Source organism: Gorilla gorilla, chromosome 23 (genome assembly GCF_029281585.2).
Source record: "Gorilla gorilla gorilla isolate KB3781 chromosome 23, NHGRI_mGorGor1-v2.1_pri, whole genome shotgun sequence".
NCBI classification, from domain to species: Eukaryota; Metazoa; Chordata; class Mammalia; order Primates; family Hominidae; genus Gorilla; species Gorilla gorilla.
Window position 1 is genome coordinate 6,433,149 of NC_086018.1, and position 19,895 is coordinate 6,453,043.

General features: G+C 39.5%; 1 long non-coding RNA gene across 2 annotated transcripts in view; it reads right to left on the reverse strand.

The window, feature by feature from the left end:
• Window positions 1-686: 686 nt before the first annotated feature.
• LOC129529423 (uncharacterized) overlaps window positions 687-19,895 on the reverse strand; it is a 40,334-nt gene continuing 21,125 nt past the window's right edge. Inside the window, exons 3-4 of one of the 2 annotated variants that reach the window (XR_010133098.1) lie at window positions 3,497-3,661; window positions 687-948 (exon numbers count right to left, since the gene is read on the reverse strand). This is a non-coding gene — a long non-coding RNA (uncharacterized lncRNA). Of the gene's footprint in view, window positions 949-3,496; window positions 3,662-13,291; window positions 13,359-19,895 lie in introns of those variants that run through there. The other variant, XR_010133101.1, reaches the window with a different exon arrangement.

A 19,895-nucleotide genomic window follows, 5' to 3' on the forward strand; every position in this document is an offset into this window, starting at 1 on the left:
ATTGCAGTTGTCATGTGCCCTATGGATTTGTACTTTGTTAGAAATACGAATTCTCAGGCCGAGTATATTGGCTCACGCCTGTAATCCCAGCACTTTGGGAAGCCGAAGCGGTTGGATCACCTGAGGACAGGAGTTCAAGACTAGCCTGGCCAACATGGTGAAACCACATCTCTCTACTATTTGCAGTTCACATTGTACCTTGCAATGAATATACATTTTATCCAAAAAGCCTAAAAAGTAATGAAATTGGGGTGGGAATGGTTGGAAGTATAGGTGAAACAAAAATGACACATGACTAGTAGCTGTTAAAGCTGGGTGAGTGGTCTGCTATCCTTTTTTTGTATTGTGTATACGTTTTTAATGTTCTGTAATAAAACACTTGTAGAAAATGACAAAGTTTATCTACACTTAGCTCTTAAGGTCTTGGTTACCTTTGGGAAGGAGAAAGTGTCAAGGACATGAGCAAATCTGATTCTTACATACACAAGTGTATTTATTTAGTAATAATTCATCAAGCATTCCATAAATATTTTGTTCCTATATTGCTGTATGCATGTTATTCATCAATAAATATTTAAATAGTACATATTTGCATAACAATCCTAAATTAATATTTTAGAATAATAGCAATGTTTTGTTTTGTTTTAAAGTGGGGCGTGTTCACTCAGGACATCATCAGGTGTATATTAATGTTCCAAGTTATTTATTTATGTTTTAACTTTTGGATGAGTCCCCTAGGTCTTTTAATTTTTACCTCAGTACAGTAAGTAGCATGGTTTTAACTTTTTGGAATGCAGCTTTGTTTTCAGAAAGGTTCTCCCCGAAGAATGATGCTTACCTAGGCAGTAGCACACAGCACAGTGACGCTTGCACAGGATGCAATGAGCACACACTGCACTCGGTGAACCAGGAACAGAAGGAGAAGCCAGCCTGGGTCTGCAAAATATACTGTGCAGGAAAAGCAGGTAAAATTGAAAGGTCACAATTCAGCAGCAAACGTTTTTACATTCATTTGAGAAATCATTTCTAACAAAAGCTGCTGGTTAAAGCCATGGTTTTCTGGCTTGTCTACACATTGTAATCATCTGCACAACTTTCAACCGTATTTTTTTTTCAGATCCAGCTCCCATGATTCTGATTTAGTTGTGCGGTTACAACTTGCGTTTAAGGGATTTTGGAAGTTTTCCTCCCCGCAGGTGATTCTCTTGCGCCAGGGGTAAGAAGCGCTGGATAGGGATGAGGGATGCTTTAGCTGTGAGAGATATCCATGTACGCTTCAGGATTTGCCCCATCGCATATCTGGAGTTCGGGGTCTTAGAAAATATTCTTGCCCGGTTAAAAATTAAAGGATGGCTTCAATACATACTTAGCTAGTTGGCTACGTTGCAGAAAAAGAAAATGCCTTTCCAGAGATCAGTTTTTTGAGTCAGAGTTTTGTTCTGTCAGTGAGGCTGGAGTGCAGTGGTGTGATCATGGCTCACTGCAGCCTTGACCTCCCAGGCTCAGATGATCCTCCAACTCCAGCCTTCTGAGTCGCTGGGACTGAAGGCATGCACCAGGCCTGGCTAATTTTTCAATTTTTTTTTTTTTTTTTTTTTTTTTTTTTTGTAGAGATGGCTTTCTCTATGCTGCCTGGGCTGGTCTCAAACTCCTGGCCTCAAATGATCCTCCTACATCAGTCTCCCAAACAGTTCGACCTACAGGCACAGGCAAGGCATGCCTGGTGTATTTATTAAAATGTAGCTACTAGAATATTTAAAATTTACATGTGCCTCACATAGTATTTCTTAGAGAATTGCCTCATTTTTGAAATCTCAGGCTGCCTGCTCTAAAACCTGGATGTGCCAGGAAAGTAAAAAATCTGAAATTTTAAAATAATTGTCATTATATTGCTTCCATGTATGAATAACACATATATATTTTTCATAAATACAAATAATCTTACACACAAATGTAAATGCAAGTATTTTACAGGCAGGGCCAGTGTCCAGTGCATGAAGGAAGCCCTGCCAGAAAAGGATCCAGGAAAAACCTATAATTCTTTCTTTATTCAATCCAGTGTCAAATCACATATGTCACTCATGGCCTGAGGGGGCGTGGTGGGGAATTGAACTATATCCAATCATGGGTGCTGGAGTGGAAATTATCTAATCAGATGCACAGCTGGAGAAGAATGGGCAGCTTTTTGGATCTAGGGAGGCCTTTGCCTGTCTCTCCACTCAGAGCTCAGGACACTAGAGCCACCTCAACGCAATCGCCTGTTTTTTAGTTGTTTTAACACTCCAAAAGAGAATTAGTTTTCTCATTCATTTTCCAAATGTGTGGCAAGAAGAGCCTCAAGTCTACCACCCTGTTACCCCAGCCTAACTCTGGCTTGCAGTCAGATTTTAAATTTCCAGTTCTTTCCTGACACTCACCAACACTAACTAACCTTGTGTAACTCACAACATTATCAACTGTTCTTTATTGTACATTTTAGAGACAGTATTTTAATTCTGCATTTCTTCAAAAAGTAGTGGGTGACACTTAAAAAAAAATTTCATTTGTAAACATTTTACAGGACATGAAAGCAGACAATAATCCCCTGACAATCCACAGTAAAAAAAAAAAAAAAAAAAAAAAAAGGAAAGAAAATATTTGTGCCCCTTTCTTTAATCTTCCCTTGGCACAGACACCCCGTCAGAATGTCTTTGGGTTGAGGTTTCATTTCGGAAACCTCACAGGGCAATACATCCTCAGCCATCCTGTGTTATTTTCTTGGTTTTGGGTTTCAAAAGTGTTTGAGAATCCCCAAGACACCAACACTGGCCATGACTCTTGAAGTGTCTAGTAAATAGCATCCCTTGTGTCATCTCCTCTCAGGGAACAGCCCAAGGTATGGGAATGCAGCCTCTTTTTGGAGTGGTTGGATGCACTATACCTGGAAGGAATCTCCAGGTATACCTTTGCGTTAAAAGCAAACCCCTTAGGACATTAAGAATTTCTTACCCCAATGCTTAGTTTCCATTCCTTAGAGACACATTGCAGGCCAGGCAACTGGATGCTGATATTGAGGAAAAAATGTCCTCAGATTGAAGGGAGAGAAAATATTTCAAAGGACAAAGAAACCCAACCTAGTGAGGCAGTGCAAAAACCTGCAAAGTAAAATGCACCTCACAGACACAGTGGAGCACAGCGTAGCGGATTCTGGTAGGACGCTCATGACCCACTTCACTGAACCAGATGGGAGTAGGGAAAATACCCCAAGTAATAGAATGGATTGACTTGACCCTTGGGTCAGATATGTCTGTGTTTCAATCGTCATTTTCACCTTCTAATTTTGTCACCTTGAAAATATGACTGTATTTATTTTAACTTCACTTTTTCATTAACTGTAAATTATGTTTTATCAGTAGAGCTTCAAAAGTATGAAAATATTTATAAAGCACATTAAGTTGGTGAATTTTGAATAAAATTAAGTAGTAATATATTTCATTTGTTAAAAATTGTTACTTACCTATTTCTTCAGCAGAATGAGTGTAGCATGTCTCCCAGGTCTGTTTTTTATTTGTCTGAGAGGTGATTTCAAGCAGAATCTCACAGCTTACTTTTGGAAATGCTACCAGGTGTAAAGACACGGATAGTCTCTCTTCCACTACGGTGGTAGGAAATGAATACATATCTGCAAGCACATGAGGTAGATTAATTGTCAAATTACATATATTTATCACATAAGTTATTCTTTTTTTCAAAACAGAGAACTTGTGAAAGTGAATATCTCTATTTCATATGCTGCCATCTGGGTGTTTGAGGGTAATGCTAAGTTTTAGGAGCTGGGACTTGGCACCTCCTGGAAGTGTTCACATATGATTAATTGTTTACTAAATGATTTGTTATGAACATAATTAAATTACATGTTTATTTTCTGAAAGAGATAGATACTTTGGCTTTTCTTGATGAGTTATAAGATACAAGCCCCTTATAATGTTTTTATTTTATTTTATTCTGTTATTTTTTAGAAGTAGTTTCACTCTTGTTGCCCAGGCTGGAGTGCAATGGCAAGACCTCTGCTCACTGTAACCTCCATCTCCTGGGTTCAAGCGATTCTCCTGCCTCGGCCTCCCGAGTACCTGGGATTACAGGCATACACCACCACACCAGGCTAATTTTGTATTTTTAGTAGAGACGGGGTTTCTTCATGTTGGTCAGGCTGGTCTCAAACTCCTGATCTCAGGTCATCTGCCCACCTAGGCCTCCCAAAATGCAGGGATTACAGGCATGAATCACCATGCCCGGCCAAAATTTCCTCTTTTATACCTTAGATTTGAATAATTTTTGCTGGATTCTTCAAACATGAAGTATTTTTTAAATTGAAAACTAACTGAACGACTAACTGGTAAGTAGAAGTCTTAGACCATTGACTAAAAGCTAAGGCCCACCTTGACCCTTCAAAAGAGGACCACTGAAGGCACAGTTGATTATTCCTGGGTGTCTGCCCTGCAAGTGTCCAAGCCTACTCACACCAACCACGGAAGGAGCCTTTGTCACTGCCAGAAGATATAGAGCCTTGGTAAACTGGAAGTTCACAGGCAGATGCAGTTGAGGTTGAGAAAGAAGAAATGTTGGGAGATTCTTTTTAGAATGGAATTGTTATTGTCCTGAGACTGTTTCTAGACTTGGTCTATGAAGTTACCTAAGAAGTATTGCAACAAAGAAAAAGTACAAATGATTAGATCTTTGAGGATCTCAAAGGTTAAGTGGAAAAGGGCCTTATTTCATAGGGAGGAGAAAACAAGTTTACAAAGAAGGTTGGAAAGGAAACACAGGATGAAGTGTAGCAAAATCAGATCCCAGATAAGATTATGTTTCACCTTGAAGTCAGCCTGTTCTTAGGAGGGGTATGTATAAATAAGGGTTGTAGGTTTGCTGAAACTGTGGATGAGTCAAAGTTCAGGGGCTGGTTGGAAGAAGAGAAACAAGCAAAGTTTCTGTAAAGAGTATGTTATTTTGACCACTGAAGACTAAATTACTGAATGGTTGTTCATTTTTAAAAATGGGAATTTGCAATCTGTGTCCATCTTTGTGATAGGTTAAAAAAACAGTGGGGAGCATCCTCAAAGTCATCAGGGCAAGCACGTTTCTCTTCACTAAGCTGTTCTTTGAGAATGTAAAGAATGGGGGAATTTCTTTAAATATAGCTATTTCCAGGATTACCTTCACCCACAACTGTTCCTTGCCCTACACATCTCTTCAATTTGGCTGTTTCTGAGTTATATTTTTATAATAAAGTAGTAAATATAATTACAGTTATTTGTTGAGGTTTTTTTTTTTTTAGTAATTCTATCAAATTATTTAACTTGAAAAGGGATTTATGATAGTCTCAGATTTATAGGAGGTCGCTCAGAAGTGTAGATGGGCTTCAGGGACGTGTAACTCTCCTCTGCAGTGAGAGAGGTGATGTGGGACTGAACCCTGAATTTGTGGGGTCTGTGCGAACTCTAAGTTGTGTCAGAATTAAATTTTGGGGCAACAAATGGGTGTTGGAGAATCAGTGGGTTTTCAGGGAACTTTCCACATTTAGGATCAAAAGCATTGTAAAAAGAAAGACAATGTGGGGTCCTCCGCTGGAGAGAGACTCCAGGTGTCTCGGGGAAGGTAGGCTCTGCTCTGCACACAGGCTAATACACCATGAACTGCCCTGTGTTTCCAGGCATCCTCCCAGTGTGAGAAGGACCGAGGACTCTGAGGGAAGAAGTTCTGAGAACAGATGACTTCTACCCTCCTGCCAACCTGAGGCCACCACATGTTTTTCACCCACTGAACATACGCACCGCATGTTGATGTGGTCAAGCCCCTCCCAGGGCAGGGCTTCGGCATCAAGATTGTTGCCCATCCTACCTTTCCTCATAGACTTTCCCACCAAAAACCCACACACGTGCCTACAAGACCCCTGGCATATGCTCTACGTCAGACACCGAATCTGCAGTGGCAACCTGGTTTCTTCACCATCCCAGGTTTCTGTGCCACCTGATCATAATCTCATCTTCCTGCATGAACATAGAAATAAGTCAGAGCAATGTTTCACCTAAATCAGTATCTGTAGCATGAACCAGTCCTTCCACCAACCCTGTGCTATCTCCCAATTGTGGGTTCTTAATAGCACCTTCCCCTATTTTACCTTTTAGTTCACCTCAAACCTTTTTTTTTACGTGCACTCAGTGTGTCCAAGCCACCCCTCAGTTGCCTGAATCCAGCACCTACTAAAATTCAGATATCCAGTAGTTCAAGACCATGGGCCTAGACCATGTTTTTTCAGAAGGAAATACAAATTAGAAATGAGAGGCTCTATTCTCCCATTTGAAAATAAAAAAAGATATTTTTTCTTTTCCCTTTTCTTAAACAATGTAATTTAGAAAACTTTTATTATTAATTTTTTGAGACGGAATCTTACTCTTTTGCTTAGTCTGAAGTGCAATGGCATAATCATAGCTCACTATAACCTTAACTTCTTGGGTTTGAGCAGTCCTCCTGCGTCAACCTCTTAATTACCTAGGACTACAGGCATGCACCACCATGCCTGGCTAACTTTATTTATTTATTTATTTATTTATTTATTTATTTATTTATTTATTTATTTTTTCAAGACAGTGTCTTGCTCTGTGGGCCAGGCTGGAGTGTAGTGGCATGATCTTAGCTCAATGCAACCTCTGCCTCCCAGGTTCAAGCAATTCTCTTGCTTCAACCTTTTGAGTAGCTGGCATTACAGGCGCACACCACCATGCCTGGCTAATTTTTTATTGTTATTATTTTTAGGACAGAAAGGGTTTCACCATTTTGGCCAGGCTGGTCTCAAATCCCTGACCTCATTATCCACCTGCCTCTGACTCCCAAAGTTCTGGGATTACAAGCGTGAGCCAACATGCCCAGCCATATTTATTTTATTTATTTTTTTATGGTGACAGAATTTCACCATGTTGCCTGTACTGGACTCAAACATTTGGCTTCAAGAGATCCTCCTGCCTTGGCTTCCCCAAATGTTGGGATTACAGGCATGAACAACCATGCCTGGCCTGGAAAACTTTTATATGTACCTTTTTTTCTCTGCTTCTTTGAAATATAAGCAAATCATTTTAACAGCTAAATAAACCTTTCACCTTTCTTCATGACAAAGAATTGTCTTTGTCTAAGACCTGGAAACTATTGTTTTGTTTTTTAATTTGGCAAAGATTTATTTATTTTTTATTTTCAGTCTTTTGAAGTAGGCACAGCTCAGTACAGTGGCTCATGTTTTTAATCCCAGTGTTTTGGGAGGCTGAGATGAGAGAATTGCTTGGGCCCAGGAGCTTGAGACCAGCCTGGGCAGCATAATGAGTCTCGTTCTTTATAAAAAATTAAAATCAACTAGCAGGGCATGGTGGCACAGGAGGCTGAGGTGAGAGAATCATTTGAGCCCAAGAGTTTGAAGCTACAATGAGCCATGATCATACCACTCTACCACTGTACTCCAGCTTGGGTAACAGAGGGAGATCCTGTCTCTAAATAAATAAGTAAATAAAAAAAGTGTTATTCCATACATAAAAATAAGTAAATAAACAGATAAATAAAATAGACATGGATTTGTTGAGAATAAAGCTAATTACAAGATAACAGAAAAGTGAGCACCAAAGATGGGGTTCACCCTAGCAAATGATTCCAGCCTATTAGGACACTCACAGAATTTTCCCTGCAGCATGACCGACATGAAAGTAGGATGTTATCATGCCAGGCTGTACCAGCGTTGGAAGACTAAACACTGTGGGGAAGAACCTCCCTTATGGAATATTATCAACAGGTGAGAGCCCAGCTCCTGCCCTGATGGGCTACAGAAATGAGTTCTTGAGATAACACATTGCAGAAACATGCATAGAGTAGTTTAACCTTTTTTGTGTGTAACCCTTTCTCCATTTTCCTGCGAAATCCTCCCTAGTAATACTGTTAGCTTTTAAGTTTTGAGGGTCCGATAGGACTGAAGCTGCATGCTGCAGGAGATACCTGGGGCAGGAAACTAATACAAACTGCAGCCACAGGCATAAATACTCATGGTCTAATGTAAAGTGAAAACAATACAAAAGTCTTTACTGTTATTCGCACAAGTGTGTGAAGAGAGATTTTCCATATAACCAACTTGCCACTGAGACGAATGAAGGCCAGATTCCACTGGAACAAGACTATGAGTTACTCATGGGAAGGCCATAGGACAAAGCCCAGAGATTTTTCATATTTGAGTCTGGGCCCTGGGTGTGTCCCGGTCTTCTCGGCTTTCTGTCTCTAGAGACCCCTATGTGGCTGCTCTCAGCACAGCTCAGTGCTGGCTGTGTTTGCTGGTTTAGAGGGAGGAGTTGGCCACATCAAAGTGAATGATGAAGCTCCTCATCAATCTGAATGCAGCTTTGTAAATGTGCCTAGAAACCACGCAAAGAAAAGTCTGTGATCTGCCTTACTTTGACCGTATGTGACACCTCCATTAGAAATTCTGTTTTTCTCTGCACTCCAGCCTGGGTAACAGAGTGAGACTTCATGATAAATAAAAAAGAAAGAGAGAGAGAAGGAAAGAAAGAAAGAGAGAGACGGAAGGAAAGAAAGAGAAAGAAAAAAGAAAGAAAGAAGAAAGAGAGAGAAAGAAAAGAAAAGAGAAGAGAAGAAAGGAAAAAAGAAAAGAAAAGAAAAGGAAAGAAATTCTGCTCTTCAAATTAGGCCCATAAGGAGAATCTGTATAAATCTCCATGAAGGAAGGAAACCAGAGGACAAGCTAAAGTCTTGGAATTCACATCTGAGTACACAGAATCGTTCTCCAACCCTCTTCTTTTTATTCTGCCAGCTATGGCCCAGGTATGAACATGACAGGTACACAAGAGTTCCAACACCAGACAATCTACTTCAGTCCAAGAAGAGTGCCCTCCCTCTTGCTCCCCATCCAACTCATGGTACTAAGAAGTGGTGTGGGACTGCCCAGATGAGTTGACAAGAGAGGCTGGCGTGGAGGGGCCTGTCCTTGGCTGCCCTGTGTTATTTGTAGGTTCACCCGGCCAATAGCCAGGGACATCAGTGATGAGGGCTCAGTTGACATCAGTTACATCTGTGTTATCAGATAAGACTTTTACATTGAGCCTTTGTAAGGCTGAAACTCAGAAATTTCAGGGCACAATGAAAGAGCATCTCACTCTCTTGAGCAACTCTCACCAACAGAGGTGGATACAGAGCTGTCTCAAGAATGTGGATTCCTGGTTTGTTAACTGCTGTTGGGTTCTGACACCAAGAAAGTGTGTTAAACTCTTCAAGGTTCCATCTACTGGGCCCCTTGTTTCCGAAAGACATACCGAAAGGCCCCACTATGCTACTGATTGCTCAGTCTCCTTTTCCATGTCAACTCTTTATTTGTACACAATTATGCAAACACAACTTCCCCTTAATTCCCTGGAAAGACCTAAATGCAACCTGGGTTCCAGGATAGAAGAGACAGCTGGAACATAACCTTGTTTTTCTTACCATCTCTGGGACCAGGTAAAAGTCACTGTATTCAAGGCTTCCCCAGCTTCCTAGCATGCACAGTGGGGATGATGCTAACATCTACTTCCTAGGGAATGTATTAGGTGTATATAAGATAAGACATAAAAATAATGATGTAGTGTCACCTGTAGATAATGCACACACTTAGAGATGGAAGCATTAGGAGAACAGGTGGGAGGTAGCATGGGCCACAACTCAAACAGGCCTGATGTCTGGCAGGGTGATCTTGGGAATGTCACTTCTCCACTGGGCCTCATTTTCATTCTGCTCCAGTATGAAGTTGAAATTAAATGTAGATACTGTCCACTGGCATTCATATATTTTAGCTGTGTGTCCCCACCCAAAACTCATTGTGTATTATAACCCCCAGGTGTTAAGGGAGAAACCTGAGGGGAGATGATTGGATTATGGGGACGGGTTCTCCTCATGCTGTTTTTGTGACAGTGAGTTCTCACGAGATCTGATAGCTTCATAAGCATCTGGTACATCCCCTGCTCTCACTCACTTCACTTGTCAGCCACTGTAATTGGAAGGTTTCTGAGGTGCCCCCCCAATTATGTGGAACTGAGTCAATTAAACTTTTGTTTATAAGTTACCCAGTCTCAGGTACTTCATCATTGCAGTATGAGAATGTTCTAATACAGGAATTCAACATTCTAGTGCTTTCTCTTTATATTTAGAATCATATCCATGTGCCTTATCACGCCTATGACAAGGGAAGTCTTCACAAAGTCTCCCAGTACTTGGTGGTGAGTGACTCAATTTTTTATTGAATAAAATGGAATACTTCCTGATGCCAGTAGTATGGCCCTTCGGTTTTGAGGAAAATATCATCTTGTAAGTTGGCTAACAAGGAGATAGGAGATCAGATCAAATTTGTTTTGTCATACTGGCTTTAAGGCAGTGATTAGAAAAGGCCTAAGAGGTGGGTTCTGTAGGGGATTGCTGGAAGGAAAGTAGGAATATGGAAAGTCATGAGACATACACAGTCATCTCTTCTTGCTTCCTCTAAGGTCACATGCAAATTCAGGGAGAGTTAGTATGAAGCACACAATGGAAATTTGGGCTTCAACATCTGCAAACTGATGCTTCATGGACTTCAGTTGGCCATATTGGTTCCAACAATTTCAGCCAATGTTTAAAAATCTTATAGCAGTTAAAATTTTAGTGTTTCAACAAGCCGTTTCCTATCTTTCATTCTGAAGATCCATCTTTTAAGTCTTTTTTTTAACAGTATAGGGGGTACAAATTCAGCTTCTGTCCAATGAAATACAGAAAAGGATATCACTTTTGTATTAGTTCAGGCTGCTATGCCAAAGAACCATAGATAGGCAGCATATAGACAACAGGACTTAATTTCTCATACCACCAGAGGTTCAAATTTGAGATCAGGGTGTCAGCATGGTTGAGCTCTGGTGATGACTCGCTTCTGAATTTCAGCCTGCACAGTTCAGGTTTTACCCTCATTTTGCAGGAGGATGAGAGCACTCTGCGGTTTCTTGTATAAAGCCAGTAATCTCTATTATGAGGGTCCCACCCTAAGGGGTTAATTACATCCTACCTCCTTATAGCATTACACTGGGGGTTACAATTTTAACACAAATATAGAAGAAAAATTATAGTAACTCTCAAGTTTTTTTTCTTTTTTCTTTTTTTTTTTTTTTTTTTTGAGACGCAGTTTCACTCTTGTATCCCAGGTGTGATTTCGGCTTATTGGAACCTTCGCATCCCAGGTTCAATTGATTCTCCTGCCTCAGTCTCCCAAGTAGCTGGGATTACAGGCATGTGCCACCACATCTGGCTCATTTTGTATTTTTAGAAGAGACGTTGGTTTCACCATGTTGTCCAGGTTGCTTTCAAACTCTTAACCTCAGGCGATCCACACGTCTCAGCATCCCAAAGTGCTGGGATTACAGGTGTGAGACACCGCACCGTCAGGATTTTTTTAAAGCTCTAATTTTTCTCCTACTGGGTTTTTCTTGTTTGCGCCCTCGATCTTTCTCTCTGTCTCTTTTTGTGTAAACCTTTTTGTCTAATTCTCTCTCTCCATTGTATTCCTCAAACACAGGAAGCAAGCTCCAATGCTATGAGATGCTCCATGTAGAGACCCACATAACAAAGGGCTGAGGGGGTGCTCAGATGAGTAGAGAGAAAGTCAGGCTCTCTGTCCACACTAAACCCTGTCAGTTTTCACATGAGTCAGCTTAAAGGCTCATGCTTTCCAAGTCCAGCTTCAATTAAGACCACAGCCCCCAGTCTCATAAAAGACCTGAAGGCAGAGGTAGCCAGCTGAACTGTGTCCAGATTCTGGTCCACACAAATTATGAGATATTATATGTTGTTGAAAAGTGCTGAGTTTTAGGGCAATGTTGTCAGAAAGGAGCAGATATCTAACCTCATCTCCCAGGCCCTAGGATTCTCCATCCCTCTGCTTATCTCTTCCTCAGGCTGTCTGCAGCCAAACTATTCCCTTTTTACCTCTGCCAAACTCACACCTATGAGTCTTTTCACTAAGGGTGGCTTCTCCCTGACACATGCTTGTGCAGATGCCTCCCTGCTGTCATCATGGATTAGAAGTCACCTCAGTGAGGCCTGAGGTCCTCCCATGCAATAATTTTCCAGCTTTTCTTCTCAATAATCTACTTTATATTATAGTCTTTGCTCTTTTCTTTCACAAATACTTGCTTTAGTGCTTTTTTCCAGTGGTCCTCAGACTGTTTGGTCCTGCATTGGGGGGTGCAGGCATCATGTAATAATTTTCTGTACCACATGTTGGACCCACCAGGGTAGCTGGCAAATGGTGAGTGCAAGGGAAAGAAGACTGGCTAAGTGATTACATGGGGGATCTCTAATATCCCTTCCTCTTTTGACCACATGATAATGTGGAGATCACTGATAACAACATGAGGTGTGTGACTCTTACTTGTTCCAGCTGCTCCAGCAAAACTCAGTGGGCACCAGAAACACAGCAGGCTGTAACCACCTCCAGGCCATCACTAACCCTACAGCCCCATGCAGGAGCACTACGGAATAAATCTGGTACCTTGATTTTTCTGTCCTCAAGACACTGGTTCTTCAAGGTCCTAGGGGATAAAGTAGCAGGATCTGAAGGCCCCAAGTATAATGAGTGACCTAGGAATCCCGTTTTGCCCTCTCTTTGCCTCCACCTTTTGGGTTGTGCTATTTACTCATGAGGTATCCTCCCCTTATCCAGTGAAATTATTTTCTACCACTTTCAAATGAGGACCTTAAGAACCCAACAGTAGCTGAGATTTTCCGTGGACATCAGCCTCAGAGTCAAATGCTCTGGCACATTTAACTCTGTCTCATCTTCATCTACCCAAGATGCCTCTCAAGTGGCCATGCCTCCCTCTGATTTGAAGGATCTGCAGAGAGTGGGTGCATTTTTGCAGTCTCAGAGCAAGAATCCAGGCTGGCAGACACTTATGAGTATGTGAAATCATTGAGGTCACCCACTTCAGGCACCACTATTTATAAGGAAGAAAACAGGCTTTCCTGTAGGCACTGTCTACATTAGGCTGAGGTGGAGCATAGTTCATTTTACTTCCAGTTGCCCTCAGAGCTGGATGCAGAACCCCAGTCCTGTTATCTTGAAACTGACATGGAGAGGTCCCCATGTGAACAGAACCCTGAATCTGCTCATTTTCTGTGCTCCTGAATGTGTAGCTACAGACTCTAATTTCCAAAACAAGCCTGATAGGTGGGACAGAGCCAAGGCCTAGGAAGCTGGAGCCCTCTCTAATGCTCTGGAGCCTGCCCACCTCCTGAGACCTGGACCAGCATCTGCCTCTTCTGGGGCCTCAGTTTCCCAACTGTAATGTAATGAGAAATTAAATGTAAAACTGCATAAACATATGCTCTGTGAGAATTTGGTGTCAGAGTTCTCAATACTGGATGATATTTTGGGATGGGGTGGGTTTGGGACCCATGGGTTCTCAGGCCTCCTGTCACACCCAGTGCAGTAGGTGTAGAGCTCTGGACAGCCAGGTGTTCTTTCCTGAGCCAGCTGATTACAACACAATGGACCAAGGGGTCTGATCTTAAATATGGTTTCACAGGATACCCCACCTTCAGCCACCACCTGCTCTGTGCTTCCCATATTTTGGGGAGCTGATGACAAACCCCATTATAGTGAGGAAGACCCAGAAACTAGACTTGTGGGCCTGGGGAAAAGAAAAAAACACTTTTCTATTTCTCCCAAACTGTAGAATCTCTTGTCAAATATTTAATTTTGATTATATCTGAGCTTGATAATACGTTCATGTGTTAACAGCTGCTTAAATTTATTTTTTCTGTGAAGTGTGGGCTAATGTCTTTGCCACATTTTAAATCAAATTCTAAAAGCTCTCTTTAGAGTGGAGAAGTGAGCATCTTTGTAATATAAACTTCACATATTTGTTGCCAGTTTGTTCTTTTTATTTTTGTTAAAATGTTTTGTTTTATTCTGATTTGGATGTCTTTTGGGGTTTTGCTTTGTGGCTATTTATTACTGCAGTGTAACTTCTCCTCTAATTGACTGACAGGTTTGTACATTCTCAATAAAATATTTTTGTAAAATCTTTGTAAAAATTGTGTAGTCAATTTTACATTACATAAACATAAAACAGTCAAGACTATCATGATGAAAAAGAAAGATTGAGGGCTTAAAAAGTAAAATATGACACAGCTAAAGTAGTGTGTAAAGGGAAATTTACAGCATTAAATCCCCACAAGAGAAAGCAGAAAAATGTCTAAAATCGACACCGTAATATCACAAATGAGAAAACTAGGGAAGCAAGAGCAAACAAATTCAAAAGCTAGCAGAAGACAAAATTTAAGATCAGAGCAGAACTGAAGGAGATAGAGACACAAAAAGCCCGTCAAAAAAATCAATGAATCCAGGAGCTGGTTTTTTGAAAAGATCAAGAAAATAAATAAACTTCTAGCCAGACTAATAAGGAAGAAGGGAATAATCAAATACATGCAATAGGAAATGATAAAGGGGATATAACTATTGATCCCACAGAAATAAAAAGTATCATTAGAGAATATTATAAATACCTCTTTGCAAATTAACTAGAAAATCTAGACGAAATGGATAAATTCCTGGACACATATACCCTCCCAAGTGCAAACCAGTAAGAAGTCGAATCCCTGAATAGGCCAATAAAAAGTTCTAAAATTGAGGCAGTAATTAGTAGCCTACCAACAGAAAGAAGTCCAGGACCAGACGGATTCACAGCCGAATTCTACCAAAGGTACAAAGAGGAGCTGGTACCATTCCTTCTGAAACTATTTCAAACAATAGAAACAGAGGTACTCCTCCCTAACTCATTTTATGTGGCCAGCATCATCCTGAAACCAAAACCTGGCAGAGGCACAACAAAAAAAGAAAATTTCAGGCCCGTATCCCTGATGAACATCGATGTGAAAATCCTCAATAAAATACTGGCAAACTGAATCCAGCAGCACATCAAAGAGCTTATCCACCACGATCTAGTCAGCTTAATCCCTGGGATACAAAGCTGGTTCAACATATGCAAATCAATAAATGAAATCCATCACATAAACAGAACTAATGACAAAAACCACATGATTATCTCAATAGATGCAAAAAAGTCCTTCAATAAAATTCCACACCTCTTCATGGTAAAAACTCTCAATGAATTATGTATTGATGGAACCTATCTCAACATAATAAGAGTTATTCATGACAAATGCACAGCTAATATCATACTGAATGGGCAAAAACTGGAAGCATTCCCTTTGAAAACCTGTACAAGACAAGAACACCCTTTCTCCCCACTCCTATTCATTATAGTATTGGAAGTTCTGGCAATCAGCCAAAGAAAGAAAGAAAGAAAGCGTATTCAGATAGGAAGAGAGGAAGTCAAATTGTCTCTGTTTGCAGATGACATGATTGTATATCTAGAAAACCCTACCATCTCAGCCCAAAATTTCCTTAAACTGATAAGCAACTTCAGCAAAGTCTCAGGATACAAAATCAATGTTCAAAAATCACAAGCATTCCTATACGCAATAATAGGCAAACAGAGAGCCAAATCATGTGTGAACTCTCATTCACAATTGCTACAAAGGGAATAAAATACCTAGGAATCCAACTTAAAAATGATGTAAAGGACCTCTTCAAGGAGAACTACAAACCACTGCTCAAGGAAATGAAAGAGGACACAAACAATTGGAAAACAATCCATGCTTATGGATAGGAAGAATCAATATTGTGAAAATGGCCATACTGCCCAAAGTAATTTATAAATTCAGTGCTATCCCCATCAAGCTCCCATTGACTTTCTTCACAGAATTAGAAAAAAAACTACTTCAAATTTCATATGAAATCAAAAAAGATCTTGCATAGACAAGACAATACTAAGCAAAAAGAACAAAGTTGGAGGCATCATGCTAGCTGTCTTCAAACTATACTAAAAGGCCACAGTAACCAAGACAGGATGGTACTCGTACCAAAACAGATATATTGACAAATGGAACAGAACAGAGGCCTCAGAAATAACACTGAACATCTAGAATCATCTGATCTTTGATGAACCTGACAAAAAAAAGTAATGGGGAAAGGATTCCCTATTTAATAAATGGTGTTGGAAAACTAGCTAGCCATATGCAAAAAACTGAAACTGGACTTCTTCGTTACTCGTTATACAAAACATAACTGAAAATGAACTATATCAGAGTGAACAGGCAACCTACAGAATGGGAGAAAATTTCTGCAATCTATCCATCTGACAATGGGCTATGTAGAATCTACAAAGAACTTAAACAAATTTACAAGAAAAAAAGAAACAACAACATCGAAAATGGGCAAAGGATTTGAACAGACACTTCTCAAAAGGAGACACTTATGCAGCCAATAAACATATGAAAAAAAGCACATCATCACTAGTTATTAGTCACATGCACATCAAAAACACAATGAGAAACCATCCCACACCAGTTAGAATGGTGATCATTAAAAAAATCAGGAAACAGCAAAGGATGTGGAAAAATAGGAAGACTTATACACTGTTGGTGAGAGTGTAAATTAGTTCAACCATTGTGGAAGACAGTATGGTGATTCCTCAAGGATCCACAATGAGAAATACCATTTGACCCAGCAATCCCATTACTGGGTATATACCCAAAGGATTATAAATTATTCTATTATAAAGATACATGCGTACGTATGTTTATTATGGCACTGTTCACAAGAGCAAAAACTTTGAAACAAACCAAATGACCATCAATGATAGACTGAATAAAGAAAACTTGGCACGTACACATCATGGAATACGATGCAGTCATAAAAAGAATGAGTTCATGTCCTTTGCAGGGACATGGATGAAGCTGGAAACCATCATTCTCAGCAAACTAACACAAGAGTAGAAAAGCTAACATCGCATGTTCTCACTCATAATAGGGAGTTAAACAAAGAGAACACATGGACACAGGAAGGGGAACATCACACACTGGAGCCTGTCGGGAAGTGAGAGACTATGGGAGGGATAGCATTAGAAGAAATATTCCTGGCCTAGGCCACTATTTTGATTTTCTAAATTTTGTTTCTAAAACATGATATGTTTCAAAAATTGTTATTGGTACGTAATTATATAAATATATAGTTCAGAAAAAAGAATCAACATTAATTATGCTTTTTCCAAAATACTTTATGGTTTTGAGCTCTTCTAGCAGTGACATTTTTGCTGTAGGTAGTTGCTCTATATCTGGTATATTCATCATAGCATCCTTTGTGCCCTTTACACTTATCCTTCAATTTCCCACTCTCCTTAAGTGTAAAAGTTCAAGGCCAGAGCTCCCATATCATCCCAATATTACTTTTTGAAAAGAAGCTTCTATGTACTGTTTTCTCTGGGTCTTGGTTGGATATAATGCTAAAAGAGCTGAAAAATAATAATTTTTTAAAAAATTCGGTGATGAGATTAAGGTAAATATATTTTATAAATCTAATGTACAAAACGAGGTCAGCTGAGAAGACAGTGATAGTTGAAGCAGAACCTGAGATCCTGTTTCTCTCAGTTGACATATGAACTTAACTACAATTGGGTGAGCAAAGCCAGTTGAGTTTGTAGCACCCCACATGAGAAAAAAGCCAACCATAACCACATTTAGAAGAAAACTTGGTCACATTTGTGCACTACAGAACAGCGCAGTTAAATAAAAATATGTCCATTCCATGATTCTCCTTCGGGAAAGAGAAAAGAGTGAAATGCGTATGCAAGCTTCTGACTTACTGAGTTGTACCGGGGTTATCCAAAGACTGGAAATTGCTTCCTTTAACACTTAGTGTTGACGAGAATAGAGACAGAGTTTAAATGACAGCTTGGGTTAACTGAGAATAAAGATAAATGCTTCTTACAACAACTGAGACTGTAGTGCCTACAACAGTGATGAAAGGAAGAGACTAAAGGCTCCTAAGAGGAAACAGAGGTAAACCTTATTAACAAGAAAATACATACAGTAGTCCAAAGAAGACACATTTTGACAACAGATTGGAGAATCTCCCAGAATGACTACTGTGGTTGAATGTTGCCAATTTTCCCATGTATAAAGCTCTTTCATAAAGGATAAAATAGGTAGTGGTTTCTTAATTGATCAAAACCTTAACAAAACTACAGTATGTAAAAGCAACCAGGAAATATAACCTAATCAAAGGAGAAAAATATATATTCAAGGGAACCTAAAGAAGTGGAGATCTAGGAATTTTTTTTAACTTAAAATCATTTATTTTTCTTTACTTTTTCATTTTATGCACAGGATCTTACTTTATCTCCTGGGACAGAGTACAGTGGTGGAATCACAGCTCACTGTAACCTCAAATTTCTGAAGTCAAGCAGTCATGCCACTTATGTCTCCTGAGTAAATATTACCACAGTTGTGCACACTACCACTCCTGTATAGTTTCTTTAAAAAAATTTGTACAAACAGTATGTTGCTGTGTTGCCTCGGCTGGTCTCAAACTCGTGGTCTCAGGCAATCCGACTGCTTCAGTCTGAAAGTGCTGGCACAAGCCACCATACCTGGAAATGTTTCTCTTTTAAGAAAAAAGAGCTTTAAATCATTAATAGTAAAATAAAACAAAGAAAGATATTGCGTAACGATAAAGGGTTCAATTCAACAAGAAGACTTAACTATCCTAAATGTAGATGCACCCAACTTTGGGGAACATAGAGTTATACAACAAGTACTGCTAGACCTACAATAAGACTCAAGTAGACACACAATAATAGTAGGGGAATGCAACTCCCCACTAAGTGTTTGTCAGATTATCTAGGCAGAAACTTAACAAAGAAATTCTGGAGTTTGATTCGACACTTGATCAATTGAAACTAATAGACATTTATAGTATACGTGACACATCATCTAAGGAAAGTACGATACATTTTAAAAAAATCAAAATTATGCCAACCATCCTGACAGGCCACAATGGAACAAAGATAAAAATCAATACCAAGAAAATCTCACAAAATCACAAAATGATATTGAAATTAAACAACTTGCTCCTCAATGAATTTTGGATAAACAAAGAAATTAAGGCAGAAAATTAAAAAGATTTTGAAATAGAAGAGACACAATATAACAAAATGTCTGGGATGTAGGAAAACCACTGTTAAGAGGAAAGTTTAGAGTGCTAAATACCTGCATCAAAAAGTTAGAATGATTTCAAACGAACAATTTAACATCACACTTAGAGAAAATAGAAAAATAAAAACTAACTAACCCCAAAGCTAGCAGAATGGGAAAAATATTCATAACCTATGAACCTGACAAAATCTAATACTCAGAACCTGTAAGAAACTTAAAGAATTCACAAGGAAAAAACTACACCATGAAAAAGTGGGCAACAACAGACACTGTTCAAAAGAATACATACAAGTGGTCAAATAACATGAAAAAGCTTATCATCACTAACCATCAAGGAAACGTAAATAAAAACCACAGTAAGACACCATCATACACCAGTTAGAATGGCTTTTGTTAAAAAGTAAAATGATAATAGATGTTGATGAGGTTTTAGAGGGAAAAAACCACTTATACACTGTTAATAGGAATGTAAACTAGTTCAGCCACTGTGGAGAACAGCTTGGAGATTTTCCAAATAACTGAGAGTTAAACTGTGATTCAACCCAGCAATTTCACCGCTGGGTATATACCCAAAAGAGAATAAACTATTCTACCAAAATAGCACATGCACTTGTTGGTTCATCGCTGCATTATTTATAATAGGAAAGACATGAATCAACCTAGGTGCCTATTAATGGTAATTTTTTATTTTTTTGAGATGAAGTCTCACTCTGTTGCCCAGGCTGGATTGCAGTGGCACAATCTCAGCTCACTACAAC